Below are 14,917 nucleotides of genomic sequence, written 5' to 3'. Positions count from 1 at the left end.
GCGAAATGTACACAGCTTTGTGCAAGAAACCATGGAATTGGTTTTAAAAGATATGACATGATACTTTCCGAATCCCGAGTCAGTTCTATCGCACACAAAGCACTTTGCTTGTATGATTAAGTACCAAGTTGCAACTTATTACGAATCAAGTATCTAGTGTTACTGAATTCAGTATGCATATCTTTGGCTGTTTTAGATGAAAGCGATAAAACCATAATTTTCTATATCCACAATCAACCCTACTCTCATTATTCTTAATCGCTAAGAAATATCGCTGATTGCATCGCGAACTAAATGCACCAACAAACAAATGTACCAGTTGATATTACAAGAAGAAGAATCATTACTGAAAGCAAAACTGTTTTAAATACGATGCCGTTTCAAAGTGACATTCTGAAGTTATATATGTCAAACGACAGGCCATTAGATATAACTCCGCCGATGTGATGAGTATAGCGAACTGGACCTCCCTCGAGGCCCTCCATCACACAGGGAGAAATTCATTTTACATGGAAGGTTTGTCAATAGCGTTCCCGTATCGGAATTGTCCATAAAGAATCATTCATTACAAAAGAGTGTACGTCATTACGCTGTCCAGACAAGGGGTATTAGGAACACAGATTCAAATTGCTTTGGACGTAAAGAAGTAATCAGAGAAGGATACCTGGATTCGAGCGTCATTAGATGTGACCATGATTACCTTCAGATAACGGATGTTTCTGTCTGAGATTTTAGCAAATGCTAAATCTGACATTTTGTAGGATATCGCTCTTCTTGGCTACACAGAGGCCGTGCATCCCAAAGCTGCAACCAATCACATTTGACAGGAATGGAAAAAAATCCTGTTTTCGATTTCTAAAAGAGAGATCGCGGATCATTAAGCTATCTCAGGCAATTCTTCAACGTTTGGCACTGTGTAAAATATATGTATCGACTGCGTGTTGGAGTGGAACTCATCCGTTGGGGCGCGCGTGGATCCAATTTTCGCGGTTTCGAATCTGAGAAACGGTCCTAGTATCATTCTTGATTTGTTTGATATATTCTTTGCCCATGAATTATGAGGTGACTTTAATCGTTGGCCCCAAGTTTGCAGGATAAGCTATGATGTTACTGGAATGCTGTTAAACAAGCGTTAAATATGTCGCTTACAATGCTTGTGGTCAGTATTATTTCAAGTAAATGCTCAATATCCTATAAATTGGTCTTTTAAAATATTAATTTCGTATTCTTCCAGACAACTGGTCAATTTCATGCGGAAATAAATATTTGTCAGTTCGATTCGAGGGCACTTCAGCAATCAATAGGAACATTGAATCCAAAAGTGTGAATATAATGAATATAATACCATAACATCTGTGTAGTTCATTCCCAAATCAGGCAGAATTGATCTATACAAAATCCAGTTTCTTTGGAATGATGTTAATTTATAATTGAAAAATGAATTGTTCACCAAATCGAGTGCCTTTAGCAAATTCCCTCAGAAACAAGGTAATCAGTACCCTACGGTTGTCGGCAACAGCGTTTCCGATGTGATAATGAATATACATGTTCACGCACTTCTTGATCGACAGTTGCATCCAAGCATGGCCAACAACATCCCCATAGAGACTGTTAATGTGAGACAAACACCTTGTCGTCGACCTGTCGTCATTCCAGTCACAGCAGGGTGGCATATCATCGCTTCTTGTACAGTGGAAATTTGTAAATTCATTTTTGCAAAGTGTGAGATTAGCATATTTACAGCTGAATCAGACACAGTTGACACAAAATTGACACAATCATTTAAACTGGATCATGTAACAATCACGTGATGTCTACCAAACAATGTGTGGAGGTAACATAAATTAACAAAACATAAATTCATATACACTATAAAGCTGAACAGCCCCGTTGTTGATGGCTGGAATCGGGGGAGTGAGAGAGATGGATAGAGAAGGGAAAGAGAGGGTTACGAAGTGCTTTATGATAGGAGGGATCTTGAATATCGCCATGCTAGAAATAACGCAAGGCAGCGTTCATGGCCATGGTCGATTCAACCGAAAACAAGGTGGTCCTGATGATTGTGTTTCTTGTGTCCTCAAGAGAATATGAGAGGGCTACAAATATGTAAGGCACCACGCCGAGTGAGCGAGAGAGAGAGAGGAGAGAAACTCATCGGCTTGCTCTTACTAAACCTACAATACAACAGGGTCAGGACAAATGGTGAATTTTAATCCCTCTGCGTAGGTTTCTGGAGAACCTACAAGAAGCACCACAACCAAGCGACGATAGTGTATTAACTGTTAAGTTGTTAACAACATTTCAATATTGAATATACCCTGACGGGAACCTTAGTGATAAAACTACCCAATTTCTGTCAGGGCGCTCCGATGTGACATCAGCTATTCAACTGCCATAATCGACTTTATGTACATCAATTATACTACAGTTATCACTCCCCGTTCATCATTACATGCAACGCAGTAGACAAATGAGACAATCATACAAACGCATTGCATCAATTAATGATGAATCAATCAGCATGTGTTTATCTGGATCCAAGCTTGTCATTGTAGCTTGGGAGAAATTTGTTTCTTGAATCATAACTTCAGAGAAAGCTCACATCGATTTGCCTCAGGGTGCACGTCGTACTCGTCCCCGTGTTTTGATACACCATGTAATATTCATTCAGGTTGATCTAAATCAGCTTTCAACAGTTCTATTTGTGTCGCTTAATGTGTTCTTTCACGTCATCGTGTAACACATCAACAGTACATAATGCATAATTCGCATCATAACAACACAATATTGAAACTGAAGGAAATGGGAAATATCAAAGAGACAGCAAGCTGTTATGTAAAACGATTTTTAATATACATGCATATTTAATATTCCTGGAATTGCGCGTGACAAAAGAAAAGGACTTCGCGCCAACACTTGAATCGTAAGGATCACAACCGCCCCAAAGGAATACTTTAACCCGTTATATGGCAAAACACTTCCAATACAAGATACTGCTCCTCTCAAGTCACGTATCATCTTCTTAATAATGGTACGGGCATGCACTTATAAAGCAGACAATGTAAGATGTGATATTTTAAACGTTTCGCGTTGGTTGAGTGAAGAATGTAGCAATTCATGGGGAGAGCATTAAAACGGTTTGTCGACCTCAGCTACAGTTGCCCCACAATCTAACCCCAGACTCTGTGATCAATGTGGACGTTCTTGAACCTTGCTTCCAAGTGGAAGATGTCTCAGCCAATGATTAACCCAAGTGCGTTACTTAATGCAGCCATAATGACCCCTCCTCCGCTATAACTGACATCGTTCCGTGGAAAACGATTGGATTTAAAGCCATTGTTCTTTCAGGACACCAGCGTCATTCGTTATTTAGAATGATAGACTAGAATCCGCGGGGGTGCATTATTATGTTTGAGGCATAGATGATAGATATTGAGGCATAGATGATAGATATTGAGGCCATCCATTACTCACTATTGGTTCTTGCGAAAAGGCTTTATGAAAGACGACTACCGTCTCTACAGACTCAAATGAAGGTTGAGTAAATCAATCTGTGCCTAACATGGCCTAATTAGGACCGGTTGCTGTCATGTGTGTCTCATATATAGACTGAATATCTCATAAAAATGTGTTGCGTTCAAAGTGTGTCACACATTCGTGAATACACACCAGTGGTACTATCATACTCTAATATGGAAACCATAATCCTTACCGGCACAGAGAAATTATAACATCACCCATTACCACACAGAAGAGCAGATCATCAAATTACATATTATTGCACAAGTTATGCCGTTCCACCTACGCATTAACTTACATGTCAAATCCATTAACCTAAAAATTCTCTGATGATGTACCATTTATAAACTGTAGAAGCTATTTCATGACACAAACAATTTTATAAGGCTTTCGGTTTGATGATGTTTTCTGTTTACAATTGTTATGCTAAAACGTAATGATTCGAGGTTCACACAACCACAAACCGATAACTAAATATAAAATACACAGTGACCAAGCTTCGCGTCGACATAACCGTAAAATTCGACACATCAAAGTTCGACATAAAGGTGTTTGACTGTATAAAGCAGATGGATTGCAGTACATATGTAATGTAATACGTGGTGACAGCAACACTGGGGAACAATCTACCATCAACCCTGAGAAACTTAGAATCTTATGACATTTTTAAGAAGGGCGTAAAACCCATCTCTTTTAATCAGCCTACACTCAGTAGCATTTGTGACTGTTTTTGTAAAGCGCCTTTGAGTGTTTTAGTTCCTAAATCATATAAAACGCTGTACAGATTTTGTATATTATTATTATTGTTATAAGTGAAAGTATTTGCAGATGTCGGTCCAATGACGCTATACTTAAATGACCATTACCAGTTCATTTCAGCAATGCTTTATGGGCTGCAAGTATGTCTTATTTATCCTCTCTTTATAGCACGTATCCAATTTGTACAGCATTGCCAAGGGGCATATTCACAGGTTGAGGTACACGTACATGTAGCGATGAAAATAATCCTAAGAAGATATTTCTTAACAGTAGATCTACATGACTGTTGACTTTCATATCGCACGTACACAGATTCAGATGTTAGTCTTGGTTTCGCTAAAAAACTGGAAAACATTTGGCAACTGGATGCAAGAACATCGTGACATATCATGCATACACCTAATAACATCACCCCTGTTGCGTTTGTTACGTTGTTGATTGGTGCTGTTCATGACGCTTATAGCAGTAGTGAGTGAGGAGGTTTGTGTTCGCACTAGATAAGGACTATTATATTCCTGCATGATGACGCAAAATTACCCCAATGGTGGGTAGCAAATGAAATATCGCACCCATGTTGAGCACAAAGCTTTGGGTTTTAACTGTGATAGGTAGATGTTGTAACAAACAGGCTACAAATCTCACCTACAGCTGGTGGAGTTTCATGGTTATCTTCACATACGTATACAAAAGACACATGAACTTTCAGCATGAATCATATTTGCGCATTCTGACTTATCAGTTGATGGTACGGTGATGCCTCGCTTCTCAGGATATAAATTATCCGACAGGAATATCATCTTTATTAATTACTGAGAAGAGCGACGTAAAAACATGTTTGATGTGATAACAATAAATTCATCATTTGCAATAATGATAAATTACTCTCCCCATAACGGCGCCCTTCGCGGTCTAGCACAAGACCTCTTGTCTTCCCAAACGCATAACTCACCACGACGGGCCTGTTAACTGGCACGTGTTGCCGCGAAAAACCTTTCTGTGTACCAAGTCACGTCTTTCGTCCTACAGCCTGAGATGTACATGGAATACCGGCGTCGTTTAGGAAATAACGATCTCCTAGTTTATGTGTTGATACGCTGATGGGGCTTCATTAGATACATTTGTCTGACAAAATAACACGGTGACAGTGTTTCATTACGTATTTCTCTGAAATTATAGATAGAGATCTGGCAAAATAACATACTGATAGCGTTTCATACATTTCTCCAAAATTACAGAAAGACATCAGGCAAAATAACATGAAAATAGTGGGGAAAATCTTATGTATCCTTATTTTGGCGTGTTATAGTACAACATGTTGAAATAATACCAATCGCTATGCTGGTTTCCTAAAACACGTGCAGCCCGCTGTTCAATGACACATAAGCAAATGTCCCAGCGATTAGTGTAAGTGAGACTGGTTTATCAAGACATCTATCTTTATAAAGAATTATAAATGCGTTTCCCTGTGTCAGGTGCAGTTCTTGTCCATTTGTCTGGTGAACACTGGTTTGTCCTGCAGGTGTTTGTGACGGGTGCCATCACTGGGGCACAACCCGCTCGCTTTTCCACATGGTATTCTGACTCATGCGCTGTTGGAATGGTACCAAGAGGTTCCACATGGTTATGGAAAAGGCTTTGCAGCTTCCAGTTACTACAGAATGTTGAAACTTTACCATTGCAGTAGAACAAAACATTATTACCTATACAATATATGTTAACCTGACATATCCATGTTGCAATCTAAAGTGCATCATAGATGGGACCTACTTCATCTAACCATGTATGGCCCATGTAGTGTAACTGAACGTGTATTAGCCATGAAGTGTAAATACAAGGTATTACACATGTAGATAATCTAACCATGTATGACCCATGTAGTGTAACTGAACATGTATTACCCATGAAGTGTAAATACAAGGTATTACACATGTAGCATGTAGATAATCTAACCATGTATGACCCATGTAGTGTAACTGAACGTGTATTATCCATGAAGTGTAAATGCAAGGTATTATAGATGGGACCTACTTCATCTAACCATGTATGGCCCATGTAGTGTAACTGAACGTGTATTAGCCATGAAGTGTAAATACAAGGTATTACACATGTAGATAATCTAACCATGTATGACCCATGTAGTGTAACTGAACATGTATTACCCATGAAGTGTAAATACAAGGTATTACACATGTAGCCCCATGGTCCCTGAGGTGATCGATCTACCTCAGTCGCTGGTGATTTATAGCCAGTTTTTATATTGTATTGTCTTGCATAATAGTATAAGGTTTTAGTTACATGCTCGTTTTATATCTCTATCTGTGATACGCTAGTAGTTTTACTGTTCATTATAAACAGTTTTATTACTTGTAATATTATTATGGCTGAAATATTGCCGATGTGACGATAAATATTAACTCACTCACTATTACACATGTAGATAATCTAACCATATATGACCCGTGTAGTGCAACTAAACGTGTATTATCCATGAAGTGTAAATACAAGGTATTAACGTGTATTATCCATGACCCATGTAGTGTAAATACAATGTAGTGTAACTAAACGTTACAAATACAAGGTATTACATATAGTTCATCTAATCATGTATGACCCATGTAGTGTAACTAAACGTGTATTACCCATGGAGTGTAAATACAAGGTATTACACATGTAGATAATCTAACTATGTATCAGCCATCTTGTGTAACTAAACATGTATTACCCATGAAGTGTAAATACAAGGTATTACACATGTAGATAATCTAACTATGTATCAGCCATCTTGTGTAACTAAACATGTATTACCCATGAAGTGTAAATACAAGGTATTACATGTAGATAATCTAACTATGTATCAGCCATCTTGTGTAACTAAACATGTATTATCCATGAAGTGTAAATACAAGGTATTACACATGTAGATAATCTAACTATGTATCAGCCATCTTGTGTAACTAAACATGTATTACCCATGAAGTGTAAATACAAGGTATTACACATGTAGATAATCTAACTATGTATCAGCCATCTTGTGTAACTAAACATGTATTATCCATGGAGTGTAAATACAAGGTATTACACATGTAGATAATCTAACTATGTATCAGCCATCTTGTGTAACTAAACATGTATTATCCATGAAGTGTAAATACAAGGTATTACACATGTAGATAATCTAACTATGTATCAGCCATCTTGTGTAACTAAACATGTATTATCCATGCAGTGCATCTGAACGTGTATTATCCATGGAGTAAATGGAAACGTGTACAACCCAGGTCGTGTAACTAAACATGCCTATAAAAATGTTTGCTTTGATTAAAAACCGAAAGAATGACTGATGGCATGGTCACCAGAGCGTTGACATGGAACGATAACCGGTTACATACCGCCGAGTTTCTGAGGCTTAACGAATTGTGTGTAGTTGTAGTAGTCGTAAAAGTGGTAGATATTGTTGGCATTGATTTGCCCTGTGATTCCAACGAAACAAAGGTTAAACAAATGCCTGAAGGGTCGGCTTTCATGTCATTATTTATAAGTAGCGATGTGTAGCTACACTTTGACTGACCCCGTACAAGTACGGTGTTTAATGATGAGCCTGGTCTTGGTTTGGGTTGAGTGGTTTGACGTCGTAGTGTGGGGGGAGTCAGCAACGGTTTTTGTAATGACTTACGATGTAATATACTCGTCAAAGAAAGGGGATACTTTTGAATAACTTGCAATAGAGATACTAGCTTCTCGTTATGTTTTAACATTATAATGAACAAATTGGGAACACATCACGACCGGTAGTGAAGTACGACTCCTCCAATGATGAAGGACGAAAGGTATAAGACGGGATGTGTCACCATTGACGTTGTGGGATCAGTAGCGCCCAATACCGCCACGATTTGTAAAACATTTATTCACTCACCGAGGCTTTCTACGTATGAGACTGTCCCTGAATCTGTAGCGCCTCATCACGTTCAGCCAGACAGGTCGACGACCTATGACGTTGACGCACATGTCCCCAGACCTAATGTTCAGTGGGGAAACGGTCTGGGCCCATCGCTGCCACCCGACCCAATGACCGTATCACCTCTTGATCTTTTATCTCGTCTAAGATTGACGGGAGCTTGACGATAAACACAACCGCGACTCTCAAGGGAGTGCAAAGTGACAGTCTGCAGCACTTTGATAGGAAATAAGGGTAGGGTGGGATTTTTTTAAAGTTTCGGGACACCAATGATGTCTCTTCACAGTATGACGATATGGAAGGAGATGCATGAATCGCGCATGAAAAGAATGCGACATTCGACCTTCTTTGAAATTGTCAGGACACGTACGCTGGTGGCACCACAGTCGGCACCATGTGCAATCTATGGGACGTGTTTAACGTCTTACAGACATAAAAGTACCTACACAGATGTTTGCCGTCAACACTTATGTTTGTTCTAATCCTTGACATTAACATTTATAATTTCCGTTTTTACGAAGGGTATGTATTAAGTGGTACTTATATGTTATTATCTCCTTCTTTTCTAAGGGTATGTATTAAGTGGTACTTATATTTTATTATCTCCTTCTTTTCTAAGGGTATGTATTATGTGGTACTTATATTTTATTATCTCCTTCTTTTCTAAGGGTATGTATTAAGTGGTACTTATATTTTATGATCTTCTTTTCTAAGGGTATGTATTTAGTGGTACTTATATTTTATGATATTCTTTTCTAAGGGTATGTATTAAGTGGTACTTATATTTTATGATCTCCTTCTTTTCTAAGGGTATGTATTAAGTGGTACTGAGACGTGATTGAAGGTTAAGAGACTTTACAGCTGATGTTGGCTTAACTGATCCTATGAGATACAATAAATACTACCACAAGAGCCAAGACAAACGGAGGACTAACCACAACTAATATTTACATTTTACGGACAAATATTATTATAAGATTTAGACTTATTTGCAGATGTCTGGATTTGAAGAACCTGCCAGTTTAAATCAATTTTGGCAGATAAGACTGAAGCATCGAATAGGGAGGCTTTGTTTCCAGGCTCTCTATGAACCCGGAAATTCCACTTACGAGAAAGGGCACATAATTATAGAGTGTGTATAGGGCCATTAGCTTTCGAAACCGAGACCACGAAGCTTAACTTTACATGTTGAAAGCGATAACACTGATACCTATCTGTTAACGTAATTGCATTATCTTGATCAAATCTGGAAACACTTTTAAGGACTGGTTAAGAGTAGGGAAGTACTACGTTGTCTGTATGTGATTGTACTTCATACTAACACGTGCGTTCTTTGTCTAAACATTTATGCCCCGTTCTTGCCGATGTTCTTTACATGCTAATGTATGACGAATGTGTGGTGAGGAATTATAAATATTGCTGCCGTCGATCTATCGTGAATCAGGCGACTTCTGTGAGCGCCCTGTATACGCTATATAAACATTGTTTAAAACTCAGTGGTATACTGCCGCCTATATTGCTGTACGTTGGCTCTCTAACATGGGCTCAGAGTGGGAACGTGTGGGCATGTCGCCTGGATTTGGGAACGTGTGGGCATGTCACCTGGATTTGGGAACGTGTGGGCATGTCGGCAGGATGTGTGTTCCTGTGGGCATGTCGGCTGGATGTGGGAACGTGTGGACATGTCGGCAGGATGTGGGAACGTGTTGGCATGTCGCCTGGATTTGGGAACGTGTGGGCATGTCGCCTGCATGTGGGAACGTGTGGGCATGTCGGCTGGATGTGGGAACGTGTGGGCATGTCGGCAGAATGTGGGAACGTGTGGGCATGTCGGCAGGATGCGGGAACGTGTGGGCATGTCGGCTGGATGTGGGAACGTGTGGGCATGTGGGCAGGATGTGGGAACGTGTGGGCATGTCACCTGGATGTGGGAACGTGTGGGCATGTCGCCTGGGTGTGGGAACGTGTGGGCATGTAGGCTGGATGTTGGGACGGTTTGTCATGTCGGCAGGATATGGGAACGTGTTGGCATGTCGCCTGGATGTGGGAACCTGTGGGCATGTAGGCTGGATGTGGGAACGTGTGGGCATGTAGGCTGGATGTGGGAACGTGTGGGCATGTCGGCAGGATGCGGGAACGTGTGGGCATGTAGGCTGGATGTGGGAACGTGTGGGCATGTCGGCTGAATGTGGGAACGTGTGGGCATGTCGGCTGGATGTGGGAACGTATGGGCATGTCCTAGACAACTTTGGTGACCTACAAGAGACCTTTTATGGCGTAGATGTAACTCGGTGTAGATTCCAGCCTAACACTATATAGTAAACTATACCAGTTCCTGGTCCATCACCGTACAAACATTAAATGTCAATACGTATGTCAGGTCTAGTCAAGTCAAAAGAGCTTATTGTATTTAAGGCCTCCGGCCCACATACAAATATATTAACAAATAAAATACAATATACAAATATATTAACAAATAATATACAACATACAAATATATTAACAAATAAAATACAATATACAAATATATTAACAAATAATATACAATATACAAATATATTAACAAATAATATACAACATACAAATAAATTACAATACACATAATGGAGAGAACAAAATTACAGGCGATTGTAACATTACATTTTAGTGTTTTAAATTTGTTTAACAGTTCTTTTCTTAGTGTCATACTATGCTTGATAATTTATAGGATAGAAAAGCTAGAGCAGACGGTTTTGACAAAAATGGGTATGGAATGTATTTGCTTGCTGAGGTCCTCTACCATGCACATCGACAAGCGACGAAAGCCACACGATAATTGAAACCAATCTTTCACAATGTTGGTAAATAAACTATTTATTAATTTCATTCCATTTTCATTGCAGTTTTGATTGAACTCGTCAAACATCACGCCTGCCCTTTACAATGAACACCCCCCACCCCCACCCCCACACCCCTTAACCTGTTTTGGAAAAGCATGAATTTATCACCAATAGAACCAGTGCTACACTGATCTGCTTTTTTAGCACTCGACGTGCAACTGGCTACATTGAATAGCCTGAACCACTGCTGCTACTGACGTATATCAATATGTCTAAACAGGGATTGCACGGTCAGCACTTGGCAATCTGCCCAGCTTATTACGATAATCAGTTAAGCCTTATAGACCTAACTGTGTGTACTTCCAGTATGTAAATATTAATATGCTTTCAACAGGATAAGCGAGTTATACTATATATTTAAAAACATTTTTTATGGCTTACCTGTGTTTTACTCGATCGGTCAATCAGAATCAAAATAAACATTTATCCGATTAGAAATGTTAAATTTGGTAAAGTAAACACAAGGAAATTCCTTATCGCACTATGGTTATCACGACAAACAGTTTCTTTTACCTATTTAAGACAAGCCTAAGGACATATTTATTAAATGACATTGGTGGTATTATGTGGGATCATGTTGCATTAACAGGTTATTTAATTATATCTTTGGTTATCACGTCTGGTAAACACTTAGACACACACAGGTGTCAAAGTACTTGGGCTTGCTATGGTAATGGTCAGTTAGGAACAATGTCCCCCATCGATTCAGACTTAAGCTTCAGGATTTGATTATAGGTGAGTCTGCAGAAGCGTTAATCTGGATCAAATACGCTTCATGGGAGTTATAACGTTGCTGACGCCAGTCGCGAAATCATTAACGGCCTCCTGAACGCGAGTCGTCGTGGGCGATGGAGAAACGCAGGAGGGGAAGTATCCCGCATATGCGTCGTCCTCCGTCCTCTTATTGCGTGGATAGTATTAAATATGATCATCATATCCCCATTATTAATGGTAATAACAACTTGTGATAATTTAAAGGCGAATAATAGTAATCTTTTAACAACCCATTAGGCATAGGTGACAGTAGTGCGACATGACTGCACATAAAATGTTAGTGGAAGAATGCATCAACTAAAACAACAATCGAACATAAGGCCATTTCAGAAGGTGGTTGATCTTGATAATGATCTTGTCTTATTTGAGTGAGTGAGTGAGTTTTGGTTTTACGCCACTTTTAGCATTATTCCAGCAACATCACGGCGGGGGACACCAGAAATGGGCTTCACACGCTGTACCCATGTAGGGAATCGAACCCGAGTCTTCGGCGTGACGAGCGAACGCTTTAACCACTAGGCTACCCCACCGCCCCTGTCTTATTTGGAGGTATTTGGTGACAACTTGTTCTAAAACAATAAACAGTATGTGGACTTTTTGGAGAATACAATTTAGTCGTTGCAACAATCATAACAAATCTCTGACAAAAGAGTGTATTTTGATTTGGTCCTTGGATCTTGGCATGAAGGATGCTTGAGAGGATTGCCCTGGGCTATAAGATGTTATTGATGTGGTATTTATCATGCATCTTGAGGACGGCCTGGTTGTTTCAAAACGAAAGCACTAATTAAGCAGTAGGACAAACGTCCCTACGATACAATCCCGAAGTCAAAATACTTTTACCACTTTGAAAAAAAATACGAGCATGTGTAAGAAGACACAAACTCTCTCAAAACCAATGTATGTTTGCACCTTTTACGTTCACATCACTAATTAAGAAATCAAATTAATTGTTTTGAAGTTACACTGAAAAGTGGCGTGGTCAGTCATTGGAGGTTTAACACCCTCGCATGGGTATACAACCATGGCCTGTTGAACAAGCCCGTTCATGTTCAGACAATCCGTCACAGCAAAAATAACTTAGTTTCCGTTCTTGCGGAAACCCAATGTAAAAGAACGGAAACTCACTGGATTCTGGGTGGAAACTTCAGTTTCAGTCCACTTTCCATCAAACCAAGTTATTTTTGCTGTGCGTGCTCATCGGTTGCCAAATTGGTCTCAGTTAGACACTGAAACAAGCGGGAATTTGTCTGTGGTTTGTATGTTGTCTGCAAAAAAGACTATACACTGTTCAAACCCATTGGTAGTCTTTACAGATATTTCTTATGTAACAACGGTATCGAAACGCTATTGGCTGAGGACAGTAATGGTCAACTTGACACATGCCTCCTTGAAAGTCGGAGATTCGGTGCAGTATAATGGTATTCCATCTCTCTGAGAGCCAGTTTACACCCTTTTACATCAATGCCATGAATGTAGGAAAGTCCAACGAGATTAAACATTGCGCATTGCACTATTTCAAGATGTAATGATATATATTCTTTTGTCAACGTGAATGCCTGCCCTCAAGTGTTTTCCTTGTACAAGGGCAATTATGATTGCTCAAATATTTTGCTATTGTTATAACAACACATGCAGTCTATTCTCCGCGGACATGAACTGATCAACCCTGATTCATCATAATAGATTGACAGTGATTGATTTATGCGGACAAACAACTGCACATGATGCATTGTTCACTCTGCTGCGGCGATGCTAAGATAACAGACATTCACAGAATTCTAATTAAGGAAGTGAACGTTCTATATGATTTAGAAATAACATATATCGGCGCAGTATTATATGTGTGAACATTAAAGTGGTGGCTGTGCTACAAATACATACGTTCGTGTAATTCATACACGTGTATTTTATCATAAGCACACAAACACACACACACACACACACACACACACGCGTTTCTTGTTTCAGGTGAGACAACTGATGTTTATTCCAATCTGAGTTCTAGTAAGTTTACATTTGTCTTCAAGTTTAAACGTTTACATGACAAATGTTGATATTCCATTGTCGGGTGATACATCAACTATTAGAAACAAATGTGCGAGGTGTCCAAGGAACAAATTCTCATTCACTGTGGTGTACACAGAATCAAAACCACAAGTATTCAAGGCACACACTATTACATTGCCATCACCCCTTGCTTCAGGAGATCACTGTAAGGCTATAATGATAACGGGTGATATGTCTCCGGCATGGGAGAGTTTCGCCGATATCACACGTTGTGCTGAATGATATCGTGCACCCTTCGTCCACACAGAAACTGATAGCAAAATATTTAGATGTACTTCTTTATTTCCATACTGATTTTAGTCTCGTGGTCTTTCCCAGCATCAAGTAAGGCATACAGAATACAGCTGATAGCACCTGATGGGGACCACCATCAGCAGTATAAGCCACATGTCTTAGACCAGAAATTCTATCACTCAGTGTGTCAGGAGCGTACAGAACTCTGATGCTCCAGTGTGATATAGAACACTGGGCGGCTTGATGATCCTGTTTAGGGTAATTCAAATATTGACTACATATACGATGTTATCCGAGCACGTGATAACGTTGGGTTCACTTACGTCACGCATAGTGACCTGGCGCACGGTGAAAACAGTTTGTCTTCTTATATCCACTGACATCTATATACGACCAAGGTGGTCCTGGGGAACACGTGGATGTGGCGCAGGACATGTAGGCAATAAGTTGGCATCCCCATAAACACCAATCATCCCCGTCTTGCTCATAGTTTTCATTTTACATATAGGTCGGGTTTTCTGCTCATAATGGCAAGTAGAAAACATAGGATGTTTGGCAGGGAAGTTTGTTGTCGGATGTTTCGATGACTTGTGGTTTATTTATTGGTAGTGAGGAAGCCAGCACCCTTCCAACTAGGCTGATGGTGAGAAAAACCGATGGCATTCACTCTGTCTGATGCGACGGTTTTCACGGGACGTCGCGGATGACACCTTCGGGTTTGGGGCAT

The 14,917-nt window shown here is 39.7% G+C and overlaps 1 protein-coding gene across 1 annotated transcript in view; it reads right to left on the bottom strand.

Moving 5' to 3' along the window:
* The window catches only part of LOC124286702 (neuropeptide Y receptor type 5-like), a 50,650-nt gene that overhangs the window by 3,840 nt on the left and 31,893 nt on the right, over nt 1-14,917 (bottom strand). The window lies entirely within an intron of this gene.

Source organism: Haliotis rubra, unplaced genomic scaffold (assembly GCF_003918875.1).
Source record: "Haliotis rubra isolate DU_JTF1 unplaced genomic scaffold, ASM391887v1 Scf39, whole genome shotgun sequence".
NCBI lineage: Eukaryota > Metazoa > Mollusca > Gastropoda > Lepetellida > Haliotidae > Haliotis > Haliotis rubra.
Note: the sequence above shows the minus strand (reverse complement) of the source record. Positions and strands in the feature narration are given on the sequence as shown.